This window comes from Misgurnus anguillicaudatus, chromosome 2 (assembly GCF_027580225.2).
Source record: "Misgurnus anguillicaudatus chromosome 2, ASM2758022v2, whole genome shotgun sequence".
Classification (NCBI taxonomy): domain Eukaryota; kingdom Metazoa; phylum Chordata; class Actinopteri; order Cypriniformes; family Cobitidae; genus Misgurnus; species Misgurnus anguillicaudatus.
Genome location: NC_073338.2, coordinates 52,068,839 through 52,083,565, shown reverse-complemented (window position 1 = coordinate 52,083,565; position 14,727 = coordinate 52,068,839). Strand labels below are relative to the sequence as shown.

The window sequence follows — 14,727 nt, the reverse complement described above, 5'->3', positions numbered from 1 at the left end:
GAAATGCGCGCTCGCCTCCGCCTGACTCAGTAATGACAGGGTTCGGTTTTCTTATTTAGAAACAGAACCACACTTAGACTTTAAATGGCACGTTGCTTTAGATTTGTGCGTAATGTCAGTGTGTAAACAGATTTAATTAAAAGCAACTGTTTGTCTTGTAGACTTGATCATTAAGATTCCAGTTAGGAACATCCTGATGCTGACAATTTTTAATTCTCTAGTTTTTCATCATCTATGTGCAGAACCAAGATAGGAATCAGAGGAACCTATAACATGAAAAAACTTTACCCCCCCTAAAATCATAAAACGTGAAGCACATAGGAAGCTCTGGATTTAGGAGTGGGAATAACACAGTGCGCTTCATTGATGTTCGTCTAATGAAACACATTTGTTCATTCAATCGATTATTTAATGGCTGTGAGTTTTGGGACTTTGTAACCAATGTACTGCTTTACTTCAGAAGCTGATTGTGACGTTTGTTTAATGTTCATTTGAACTTGTGCGCATTCGTGCGTCGTCTGTTGTGTATCATCATTATAGTCACGTTGCGCGCAACACGCTTGTGTGTGCTTTTGCTTGTTGTTAAGTAAAACTTTATTTTTCTGTGCTGTAGTACCTGATGCTGAAAAATAAATCAGTTAAGCATGAATTGTTTTTAAGTTGCTAATCTGTTTTAAGATTCAGATCTATTTTTGATTGATCCATTCTGATATAACGCAAATGTGTTGTCATGTGTCCGCAGGGGACAGAAATGTGTGTGTTTAATGTGTGTGAATAACAGGTTTAGAGGACATTAGACAGACACATTTACATCAATATGTCAATGTAAAGATCATGTGTGCGTGCAGTGCTGTGTAATGACTCTCACATTGACACATTGTTTTAATGGGATTTAATGGTTGTTCTTGTTGTTATAATGGCTTGGGTGATGTGTGATCATTCATTATCTTGCCTTTTAAATGATAAAAACCCTTTATGTTTGAAATACAATCTTGGTTAACTGATACATATTATTATTTTCAAAAGAATGTTTTAATTTAAAGAAATTTTGCCTTTTGGACACCCTGGCATTAGCTGGATGATGTTATCTACAGTATTTGTGTGTTGATCAGATTGTGACTATTGGGTCGGACCTTTATATGAGTGTGTCAGTTCCGCTGTTGACCTGTAGGGGGCAGCACAACTCACTCTTCATCATATCACTGCTCCTCATCCTTACCGGTGTACTGTAACTCTACCTGACATACGACACGAGCAGATGTGCAATTACAAATCAACAATCATCTGTTAGATAAGCACTGCAGTCAAGTGTTTTTGCTACTTCAGACATGGACATTAAGTCATTCAATAATAAAACATTTAAGTAATATGTACAATAAGATTGTAGATTGAACAACTTTTTATGTAAACATATCAATTAAAAACAATGAAGTTACCAAAAAGTTAAAGTTTAACCTGTTAAAATAAGTGATAAAAAACAAAATGTCTTTCTAGCACTTGATGGTAGTGTGCTGTGGTACATTGATGACGTCACATAGTCAGACCATGGTACTGGGATATATACAAGATATAGGTTGTGAGATTTCTGATGATGCTTTAAACAAACACACATACGCACCAATCCCATGTGGGTATCAAGCATTTTCTTTATTAATATTTTAAAAACAATTGCAAAAAGTGCAAGTGTAAATAATCAACACATGCATTTTGTATGGCACTAACTGTACTGCATAGCTCTTAAACTTTTTTTGTTTATAACTGTTTAAATTGTTATATACAACATATGCCAGTCTTCTCCTAATGACTTAAAGCAACACTATGTAGTTTTTTTACCTTCAAATAATGTCTCTAAAATTATTTCAGTGATAGAACAACTTTTAACTGGATAAATTGTACTGCTGCTGCAACCTGATCAGCCTCCTAGCTGCTACAAGCACACTCTGAAAGTGGCGGTGGAGGGTAGAGCACACAGCCACGCCCCTCCCCCTGCCTGCAGAAGAGTGTCTGATACCAGGCACTGTTGCACTTTTCAACCACATGGGGGAGCTGTAAGTCATTTTTACATGGAAACTACATAGTGTTGCTTTAAACTACACTTTTTGTTATCTTTTTAAATATTTTAAATGTATAGTTCTTCTCAGTTCTTATTTGTGCATCCTCGTTAAAGACGCGCGGACGGAGGAGACGAAGTATTAAAGGTGCAGTGTGTTAATTTCAGCAACATCTAGTGGTGAGTTTACGAATTGCAACCAACTGCTTAGTCCACTGCTCACCCCTCGCTTTTTAAAATGCATAGAGAAGCTATGGTAGCCATCACCCAAAAAATATGTAATCGTCGTAGACAACTTAGTAAAAAAAGTTGGTGCATTAAGGGCTTCTGTGGAAACATGGCAGCACAAAATGACGAATTCCACATAAGGGAACCTCGGTGGATGTAGATAAAAACATCTCATTCTAAGGTAATAAAAACATAACGGTTCATTCATTATAAAAAGGTCTTTATAAAACGGCCAGTTCTGGTTCTTCATTCTGATTGGTTGAAACGCGTTCTCAGCTGTGATAAAACTCACCGGTAAACCCACGGCTCAAACCGTATTACATAGCTTGTATCACTGCGCCACTGTTGTTGTGTACTGTAGAAAATAACTGTCAAAATGTCGGATTTTGTTGTCAATTTTGATTTATTGGGTGGGCTAATTATATTATATTGTATTAATTATAATCCTCAACAATTGAACAATTAATGGCGATATCCAGATAAGTGTCAATAAATATTGTTGAGTTTTCTTGTTGATTAATCATTAATGCTTCCGTGAGGAGTAGTTGTACCGTATATTATCCACTGGGTGGCGATCTTACACAAACACTGATGCTTTCACTCAACACTTTAAAACTCAAGTGTATTTTTTGATCAGCGATCTGAATCGGATTTCTAACAAAAGTCATTCACAGAAATGGAATTATCCCAACATTTTGCTCAAAATTTGAGAGGATAAAAGAACAATTGAAGGTAGGGTGAAACGTTTTTATTTTTTTGTTTGAAAGCAGAGGGTCTGTTCTTTCATTTGATATATTGTATGTTTATATATCTAAAGAAGAACATTTTTTCTGGAAGGCATTAATGTTTAACTAAAGCTGGGTGGCAACTCTTTTAAAAAACGCTGGCAGGGAAAGTGTTAAGCATGCTTAACACAAGCACATGCTTCCAAGCATATCCACACGTCAACAGTTGCACGGTATAAATGTTAATGTATAAATTAGATGAATGTTAATTTATGAAAATAAACACCACAGTCTTAATGAATCATATTTTCAGTGTGTCTTTGCTCCGTCTGTTTTGCTTGGGAACCGCTCTGTTGCAGACACACTTGAGTCTGAGGAACTACTTTGTTTGGCGGAAGACTAATATCTGTACTAATATAATTACAACTTATTTGCTGTGTTTTATTATATGAAATCCTGCTATACATAATTTGAAGCAACCGTTTTATAAACGCAATAAGCCCCGCGAAGCAGTGGGCCACCAGTGCACTCCACAACGGCCAAGGGGGTTCCAGGCACTCCGCTTCGCGTCGTGCCCAACAACGCCCCCTAGCCGCTACAAAATGCACTGGCAACCCACCGCTTCTTGGGGCTTATTGCTTTATTATAGACCACTGATAATAAAGTTTTGTATATTATTTGGATTTCTGTCAAGAGATCCTTTTAAAAATTACACACTGCACCTTTAAGTGAAATGATATCATCTTTCCTTACTCTCTTTATAACGTTTATTATCTGTTATCAAATAATCAAGTGCATTAAAAACCCCAAATATTTAATAAAATAAAGTTAAATACACACTTGAGTTATAGTTCATATCCTTACTACATTAAAATAAAGACATTCTTAAAAGTGCTGTAAAATTAATATGTGTCTATACCACTGATTATTTATAGAGCTCGGTGGTTTATACATAAATATTAAATATACTGTCTGAAATGAGTCTACATTTACAATAATTTAATGTTTAATAGCAGGATTTATGTGTGTTTAATGACGTGACGATGTGAAGGGGGAGGAGATTTGAAGAGTTTCTTTGCAAAACAAGATAACTCCGTTTTTAACATTTTTGTCAAAACATGTATATTATTATGTTATTATTTTGTTTAATGGTGCTACTTAGCTGTATTTTTTTAAGTTATGAAGGGTTATATCAAAACAAACCAACTGCAGTTGAATTGATATAAATTGGAATACACAACCAAAAAACGAGATTCCTGAAAAATTTAAAAAACGCTTTGCAACGAAACTCTACATTTATACATGCGTCAGGTTTAGTTGATAAAACACTTCGGCTAAGACACTAGATGAATGCTAGTTTTTTATACTGTAAATGTCTCAAATGAAAGAGGATCTCTTTTGTTAGTGATTTCATGTGCGTATGTAAGAAATAAGGCCTTTAACCAGCAGTATGAAGTATTAACCACATGCAGTCAAACTCTTTAGCATCAGTAATTTATAAGCGTCTCTTGCGGTTTCTCCTCTCCTCACAGCGCACCAGCTATCATCGATTAGCGCTGGGTAATTCCTGGTTGTGCCGTATAAATATAACACATGTTCAGATCTTCCAATAATCTGATGAGTGATGCCCTGCTTTGCTGCAGTGGCTGGGAACCACAGTCTGCTCTGACTGACACCAGAAGACTCGCTCGTAACTTAAAGACATCACTCAAAGTCTGATTACTGCCACTGGAATCGACCGTGAGCTGAACAAATAAGCCTGTGAGAAGCAGAGCACTAAACATCTTACAAACTACTACTAACAATCTCTGCAATGCATCTCAATGTTGCTATGTGCGACTGTGAATAAATTTAGAGACACAGGTGGGCTATTAAAACTTATGAATTGCTGTATAATAGAATTGAAATCAAAGCTACAATTCTGAAATGCATCTGCTATGCACAGCAGTGACTTTGCATTGTGATTAGCTGCTTTTTATGCATGTTCTTACAATGCCGAAACAAGCTTTAAAAACTTTTTTTTTTTAATAGATGTATTGCATATTTCTGAGTCAGGAATGTGTTTTGAAAAGTAGTATTAATAAAACAACATTTAAATGCATTAAAATGCATTTTTTAAACAAAGTTTTGGATTGCCCCACCCAACAAATGTCAGATGTTCTATTTTCCAGATAAATGTAAATGCACTACCTAGATTGTGCTCATTGTTTGTTTACTTGATAGTGGCATTTAAAATTATATCCCTAAAAATTATTTATACGTCTAAAACAACTTTAACATAAACTATACATTTTAGAGCAATCATTTTAAACTGTATAATTGCAATAATAGTGGTAGCTTAAATGAATTAAAACTTAAATTATTAGCTAAATTATTAACTTATTCATCTTAATGTTTTTTTTTTTATTTCTAAGGACATTTAATGCAGTTGCACCATTTCACTTCCTGGTTGCTCCCGCTGACTTTTTCAACTAATTTACATTGATCAGGTTTCTGCTTGGATGTCGGTATAAACTTTGGGTCTGATCATTTTTAATGGCAAATAAAAGATGTTTGATAAAATAGCATTTTCCTAGTTTTACATTGGTTGTACCACCTGACACGATGGTACCTTTTAAAAAGGTCCTAATATGTGCCATTTTTGGTACAGATATATGTACCTCTGAGGTACCAATATGCACTTTAGATACAAAAGTGTACGTTTTGAAAAGGTACCGTCCCAGTGACAGCTTTTGTACCTTTTATACCTTTTTTTCTGAGAGAATACTGTATACATTTTTCAATTATCCCAACATCACTTTAGAATAAGGTTGTATTTGTTAAAGGGTTAGTTCACCCCCACAAATAAAACTTTTATCATAATGCACTTACACTTAGCTTACATGAACTAACAATAAACAGTACTTCTACATGATTTATTCATTTTTTATGAATAGTTTTATTTTTAGCATTTACTGACACATTTTTAAACCCAAAAGTTGTATCTGTAAACATTAGTTAATACAGAATTAACTAACATAATCAGTTGTATTGGCATTAACTAACATTAACAAAGACTAATAAATACTGATGAACTATATTTCTCAGCCAATACATTTACAAATGGCAACTAATATAACCCTATTGTAAAGTGTTACTGGAACTCGTTTGTTATAATTTACTCTTTCATAATTTATTAGCTCAGTTTTCTATGTTCCTTGTATATTTTTTATTAGTTTTTAAAGAATGATGAGTCGCGAGGTTAAAGGTGATTAATAATGACATGATTAAAGATAAAGACAATTAAATTTCACAGACGTTTGAAAGAAACTGAAGTTTGTAGCTCTGATTGTTTGTGTGTCTGTCATGATTGACTTTTACTCTGATCAAAACAACAGCAGGTCTTACTCATGTCTGAACAACACTATACACGTCTGCTCACTGTCCCTGTTTGCCATAAACCACGTTCAGATAAACACGTCCTGATAATAGAAGAAATAATAAAGCTTTGGGAACAACACGAGGGACAGAAAACAATGACAGAAGTTTTATTGTTAAATGAACTATATAAGAGAGATTGTTCTTGTAGACATTGAAAGATAGACAGACAGTTGTGCACGTCAGTGTACGTTGTGTGTGTGTGTGTGTGTGTGTGTGTATGATCGGATTAATGTCCTGAATTGATATTTAAATCTGTGTTAAACAGTCAGAGACAGATAAACAATAAAGCAAAGTCTTGAAAAACTTAATAAATACCAAAGAAATTACAAAACATGTACAGTTGTGTTCAAAATTATTCAACCCCAACTGAAATTGATTGTTTTGGCCGGTTTGACATTGATTTTGATCATTCAGTCATCCTGCTTACAATTACATCAAAGAGGCATGTGTAAGTCAGACAAATATAACATAACAATTATAATGTAATAACCACAAATGTCTTTTCTGTGCTCACATCATTATCAGTTTTATTCAACCCCCAAGTGACATTCAATCTTAGTACTTAGTACAACATCCTTTTACAGTTAAAACAGCTTTTAAACGTGAAGCATAGCTTGACACAAGTGTCTTGCAGCGATCTACGGGTATCTTCGCCCATTCATCATGGGCAAAAGCCTCCACTTCAGTCACATTCTTAGGCTTGCGCACTGCAACTGCTTTCTTTAAGTCCCACCAGAGGTTCTCAATCGGATTTAAGTCTGGTGACTGCGATGGCCACTTCAAAATGTTCCAGCCTTTTTTCTGCAACCATGCTCTAGTGGATTTGGAGGTATGCTTGGGATCATTGTCCTGTTGAAAGGTCCAACGTCTCCCAAGCCTCAGGTTTGTGACGGACTGCAACACATTGTCATCCAATATCTCCTGGTACTGAAGAGAATTCATGGTACCTTGCACACGCTGAAGTTTCCCTGTACCTGCAGAAGCAAAACAGCCCCAAAGCATGATTGACCCCCCACCATGCTTCACAGTAGGCAAGGTGTTCTTTTCTTCATAGGCCTTGTTTTTCCTCCTCCAAACATAGCGTTGATCCATGGGCCCAAACAGTTCTAATTTTCCACAGAACACTTTCCCAAAACTTCTGTGGTTTGTCCACATGACTTTTGGCATACTGCAGTCGACTCTTCTTATTCTTTGGAGACAGCAAGGGGGTGCGCCTGGGAGTTCTGGCATGGAGGCCTTCAGTACGCAGGGTGCGCTGTATTGTCTGAGCAGAAACTTCAGTACCCACATCTGACAAATCTTTTCTCAGTTCCTCAGCAGTCACACGGGAACTTTTTTCCACTCTACGCTTCAGATAGCGCACAGCAGTCGCAGTTAGCATCTTTTTTCTGCCACAACCAGGAAGCGTTTCAACAGTGCCCTTTGCCTTGAATTTGCGAATGATGCTTCCTATGGTGTCTCTTGGTATGTTTAACATCTTTGCAATCTTCTTATAGCCATTGCCCTTCCTGTGAAGATTAATCACCTCTTCTCTTGTCTTCCTGGACCATTCTTTTGACTTCACCATGTTTGTAACCACACCAGTAAATGTTTAGAAGGAGTTGAGTATCACAGTCATTTTAAAGCTGCCTAATTGGTGCTTATTAGGCTTTATTGCTGTTCCCTGACATCCATAGGTGTTTTCAATACCTGATTGAAAACACTTCAATGAACCTCTGTTCTTCAGAGTGGTAGTTCTTTATGGGGTTGAATAATTGTGTCAATGAAGAATTCACAAAAGAAACATTTACTACTATATTACAAAACCAATTGATGTCATTTTAGTTGCATATGGTTCTTTAAGAAGTCATTGTAGGATTTCATTCTGAATACAATTACAAATGTACACTAAATTCCCTAAAACCCTTAACAGCATTGGGGGGTTGAATAATTTTGAACACATACTCTTGTATTATTTTTGATTGCCTTTTTATTGCTTGCATGATAAACATTCATAAATATGAGTATTTTGATGGTTTAGATACGTTTTGCATTCAAAATCTACAACCCTCAAGAGCCTTAAAAGTATTGCTAGAAAAAATACAGCTCTTGCCAAACAATAAGAGTTTATTATATTGAACATATTAAAGCTTTTAAAAGGACAAAAATACACAAATAAAGTAGTCTTTACCATAATGTTGTGTTGAGTGATTGTCAAGCTCCAGAAGATATATGAGCAAGAGTTGTGTTAGAATGTGACATTTTTTGTCAAAAATGTTGTATTTAATTTCTCAGAGAACGTATTTATCACCAATATACACTCAAAAAATACACTTTGAATTTTCTGCTGCAATGTCCGTGGTGCTAATCTCAAGTGTATCAGGTGTTAGTAGATCACCTGCACCTCATCAGCTCTGCATATTTGTGACCTTTAACTAATTTGCGCTGCTCTTAGTAGGTTGTGTTGGTCATTATGGAAATCCGCTGTTGCGCCTGTGTTGTTTAATTTGTGCCTTTTTATCAGCATTTTTATCAGTAAGGGGATTTCTAAGTGGGATATTGACTCAAAATTTTCACCAGATGTAGTCCTCAAGCCAAATATTGAATCCATACAAAGAAATTAGAACATTTAAGTATTTATTTAAGTAACATTTAGGATCTTGAGAGAGTTCTTTGCTTTTACCCATCATCATGTCTTTCCTGTGTGTCTCCTGGGTAATGAGAAGCCTTTATAGGCCATCAATTAGGACTAAAGTAGCTGATATCAATTAGTACTGATAGTGGGCAGGGTTTCTCTCTCATTACTGACAGATTTCAGGTGATCTCCTGGCTTTCTATGCCATTTTGCACCTTGTTCTCTTCATGTGTTTAATACTTATTCCCTGTGTCATTTCACTTTATTTATTATGACTCAACTTGTATAGTTAAATGTACTGATTTCTTTTGTATGAATTCAATATTTGGCTTGATTGCTACACCTGGTGGAAATTTTGTGTCAATAGCCCACTTAGAAATCCCCTTACCGATAAAAATACTGATGTGTCAAATACTTATTTTCTTCGCTGTATTTCCACTCCCATTGGCACTTTTTTGGAATTTCGCTCTCACGCTAATTTGCCCTGTTAAGAAAATCTGGCCCTATATAAATGTCAGCTTCTATATCACACTTATTAGCATAAGCACATGTTAGCATGCTAATAATAATAATAATAATAACATATGATACGTAGGATGAGCATGTGAGAGGAGACTGATCTCCAGACAGGCATTAACACAGTTGCTGCTCATTAAGAGAAGTACTTCACATCCACAACACCAAACTATTCGAAAAAATATATCACAAACTCTTCTAAATTAATAAGATAAACAAACATTAAACTCTATTGGGTGTTTTCCTGGACAGGGATTAGACTAGTCCTAGACTAAAATAAATGAAAGAGCTGTCCAAACTGAAAACAACTTGCACTAACATATCCTAAAATACATCATTGCCCTTTGATTTGTCTCAAAATGCACACAAGTAATGTCTTTAGTTAGGCATGTTTGTTAAAACTAGTTATATTTTCTATGTAACTAAAGCCTAGTCTTAGTTTAAACTAATCCCTGTCTGGTAAACCACCTCAAAATGATTAAGTTAATGTAATTTTTAAAAATTGAAGTGAGGTGAACATGATAAAAATTGTGTATTAACTTGTTTAAGTTAAGTAAATTGAACAAGATGCAAAAGTGTATTAAACCATCTGTTTATATTTTGATAAACCTGTAATGATAGAGCCCAGACATCAGAAAAATATCAGTCATGCATGTTTTCTGTTTTACATGAGGGAAATAAACACGTGTTATTCTTAAATATATACATGAATGTTTGTGTTTATATATACAGTAAATAATAATTACACGCATGTATTATGCCCTAATATTAATTTGATTTAAATTTTCATGTGTGCATTTATGAGAAAGAAATTGAGACAATTCTGAAATCTGTGCTTGCCTAAATAAATAATAATTTGAAGAAACGTTAAAAGAACTTAAACAGGGAGCTCACATGGATATTTAAGCCACCAAATATTGTCATTTCAGATATTAGCATGGTTAAATATTTGAGTAAAACTTCATTATTTCATGGTAAGGTTGACATTTGCATGTAATTGTCCATCTGTTTACTGAAAAAAGTTATATAGGTAACATGAGGGAAGAGTTAATTTGTATGTGTTGTGGTAAAGTTTCATACAGATGGTAATGCACACTGTTTACTCAGTATTGAGCCTCTGAATGACAAACACAGGACTGAGAGACCGACACAAACTTCACAGTATCTCTGTATGAAATGAAGAAATCCAGTGGCTGTCCAGCAGAGATAAACAGCTCTTTATTTACTGCAGACGTGGAGTTTCAGTCGTTCAGCGCTTGTGTTTTAATGGCTTCAGTATTAAGAGGTGATGAAGAAGAGAATCTCTCTCTTTCTCTCTCTCTCTCTCTCTCTCTCTCTCTCTCTGTCCTGAGTCAGTGGAGAATGAAATTAAATACCTGAGCTCCAGGGACGAGTCTGTCTGTGGCCCCTACAGCTAAATACTATTAAATACATCCCATAGAGAGAGAGAGAGAGAGAGAGAGAGAGAGTTCATATTGAAAACTTCATAAGTCATGTTATGATGTTTTGGTGTGACAGTGACATATAAGTGTGAAACATACTGGGCCCTATTTTAACGATCTAAGCGCATTGTCTAAATGGGCATGTCCGAATCCACTTTTGCTAATTTAACGACGGGAAAAATGGTTTGTGCGCCGAGCGCATGGTCGAAAAGGGTTGGTCCTATTTTTTTAATGATTAATGGGTGTATTTTCGCCGTAACGTGCAACAAACCAATGAGAGTCTCAGCTCTCATCCCCTTTAAAAGCAAGTTGCGCTGGCGCTATGTCTAATCCCTATTTAGATGATGGACTTTATAAACTGAAAAACTAAGCGGAGGAAGAAGATCCCCAGTTTAAGATTAATGTTAAATAATTGTGTTGTTTTTCACTTGTATTGAAATTGTTATTTTTTATTAAAAACTTTAAAAACCGTTTTCTTTTAGTCATGGAAGTAAAAAATCAGGCTTTTAATTGCTTTAAATGGCTATCCAATATCATCAAAAAATAATTTACAAGTATGTAAGAAAAGGTTTGTACTCTAAAAATACTTTATTTTTTACAAACAGGAGATAAAGAATTTACAAACGGCTCTCCGCAAGGTTCAGCACTTGGACAGTGTCACTTTTTTTAAGCATTACTTAAAAAATGTTTCTCATCTTACCATATCCACAGGTACAGTCATCATATACAATAAATCCGTGAGGTAACATTTAAAAACAGATGCATTTGTTTAAAGCAAAGGATTTATTTACTTACCAGGCTGCAGGTGAAGCAGCTCTTTACGCCTTCTAACGTCTCATAATTAGTCCTCATTTATGTCCAAGAGACTCAATAATAATCTTTTACATTCAATCCTTTAATCTTTCATATTTGAAAGCGTTTTTGTGCTGCTGCGCATTCATGTATGTGTTAAGCAAACCCGTGTTGTCGTCCAGTTTAGGCGCATATTACTAATGCGCTTTTTAAATAACAAAAAACATACTGCGCCATTGACTTTAGACTTTAGAGCAGGTTTTTGTTGGTCAATGGCATAGTAGTCTATTTTAGTTGCCTCAAAATAGCAACGCGCCAACAATGCGCCTGAACACAACTCGTTTTCAGACCAGAACGCCCATAGGCGCAAATGCATTTGCTATTTAAACAACGCGGCGCTAAACGTGAAAATTATAATTGCGCAGGGTGGAAACTAGCAAAAGACACTTGCGTCGCGCATTGCGCTGCATTGCGCCGGGTGTAAGATAGAGCCAACTGTATAGAGACAACATATATTGTGTAATGCAATGCTTGTGACTGTATTACTGAGTTTTGTACCATGATTGGCACTAAAGGTAACAAATGTATTTAAAAGTAAGTTCATAAGAAATGAATCCCAATGCAGAAATCGTTGTTGCTCTGTGGTTGTCAGGGTCATTGCTAACGTGTTATGCAGTTTTCACATAGAATGCGGTGCGCGCTGCGCTATGAAACCCATTCATTTCAAGGGCTTGCGCCGCGCGAGGGCGGTTTGTTGTTGCGTCGAGCAAAGCGCGAGCGTCGCTCAGGCCGCGGTCAAAGTTCAAAATAGTTTTGCGCTGCACTCTGTGACGATTACCCGTGCGGCCAATAGAAACGGGGGCATCCAAACAAAATGGATGAAGAGCTTATACTCTGAATGACACCGGAGCTCCTACTGAGACATCGGAAGGAAAGCAGTGTCGTGGAAACACGTAGCAATTCAAGTTGGCATATCAGGTGTGTTTTATGTCAAGTAGTTTGTTGTAGGTAGGCAGCTTAAAGATACGTGAAATAGAGACGGGCAACATCAGTCTCTGTATTCCCCATCGACTATTTTAACCCAAATATAAACTGTAGTAATTTATTGAAAACCCCGCCAACTTTGGTCTGGCCAGCAGAGCACAAATCGCTTGGCTGCGCTGAACCCAGCAGCGAGCGCAGTGCACAACGCTTCATATGTGAAAGCCGCATTAGGAGTGGGTTGTTGTATGTTGGTATGTGTTTTCCAGGGCCATTGCTAGTGCGTTAGGAGTGGGTTTTGACACGTTGTCATGTGGTTGCCAGGGCTGTTGTTAGGGTGTTCAGTAGGGCTGTAATGATTAATCGCGTGTCCCATTAAAAATGCCTGTCTGAAATCGATTCTGAATCGTAAGGCCGCGATTCTGTGTTACATGCACAGCTTGTGTGTGTACTACGGCATTTGGTAGGAAGTCCTTATCAATCTAAAATCATTACGAGTCAGAGTCGTTTATAACGTGCATTTAAAAAAGCAACACTCGTTAAACAAAATCATTCAAAATATTCTTTATTATCATAAAAATACCTGAAACAATCTGAAGAACGGCAATATAAATATTCCTGTAGACATTTCCTGGAATAGCGTTTGTAATGCTACTTCTTCTGTGGCACAAAGGGAGTTTCTACACGAGAGCGCCCCCTGGCTTTTGGATGTGCCGGGATTTCACCGTAATTCATTAAAATTAATTCATTGAGAAAACGCACATTTGCACGATTAATCATGACAGCCCTGTAGTGTTCAGAGTGATTTTTAGTTTGTGTGTGTTTACCAATGGCATTCTGCTCTCAAATATTTTTAGTGTCCTACAGCTTTGAAGTTTACATTAAACAAAGTATAAGTGCTGGGTGATGTGTGATACATTGTGTGTGCATTTCTTTATGAGTGAGTGTTTTTTGTACTTGTGTGAGTGTGTGTGTGTGTGAGTGTGTGTTTGCTGCACAGTAATTGGCCCTGAGATGTAACTGTGTGTGTGTTACAGCACTGGACTAACAGACTAATTACACACAGACTTGTTCAAATGATGAGGAGAACAGATAATGAAACACACACACACACACACACACACACACACACACACACACACACACACAGAATGAATTTGTGTCTAATTAGACCGGGTGCAATGGGCTCTGTCCCAAAACCTTCTGTCTACATACTTGTGTCTACACTATGCCCTTGTTAGGCAGCATCCTAACTAATATGAAATAAGTGAGTGATTTAGGCAGCTCTACACAGGCAGTGACTGTGAATGCCAAGCAAATATCAAATTCACAACAGAGTCAACTCGCAATTTATTACAATAGAGTTTGACATTTGGATGTTGCTAAGTTAACAGTGTGATGCTCTCTAATAAGCCTAACATGTTTTTCTATAATATATTACAAATGAAAGCACTAAATTCATTGCTATACTTTCTCTGCTGTCTTCAATACAAAACAATCTTTTGTTTTCCAGTAAAAAACATCATTTATACAAGAATCCTTTGGTTTTAGGAGCAACACGACATAAAAACACTTTTAATGATATATCCTGATGGCTATTTTCAACAGAAAGTGTGGTGAGGTTTATACGTAAAACCAGTGTGCCTCAGTAAATCTCTGCTTTGGTTTTGCTGAAGTTTAGATATTTACTACAAAAAAGTGATTGTAAAAATATATATTTTTTTTCTTCACCAGAATCACGGACGTGTAACGTAATTAAACAGCGAAAAACAAGCACATATTTTAAGAATACAAACAGAAAGCAGATGTGAGTACAAGCATGGGGGATTTCAATAATGATTGAAAATGCGACAAGCGAGATATAGAGAGTCATTTCTATCTCTGGCATGCTTGAGTAATTTCTCATCACCATATTAAAAAAAAAAATAGAAAGAAAACTTATCCACTGAGAAAAACAAC

General features: G+C 36.2%; 1 protein-coding gene across 2 annotated transcripts in view; it reads left to right on the top strand.

Moving 5' to 3' along the window:
* LOC141349030 (receptor-type tyrosine-protein phosphatase mu-like) overlaps positions 1-14,727 on the top strand; it is a 218,549-nt gene that overhangs the window by 547 nt on the left and 203,275 nt on the right. The window lies entirely within an intron of this gene.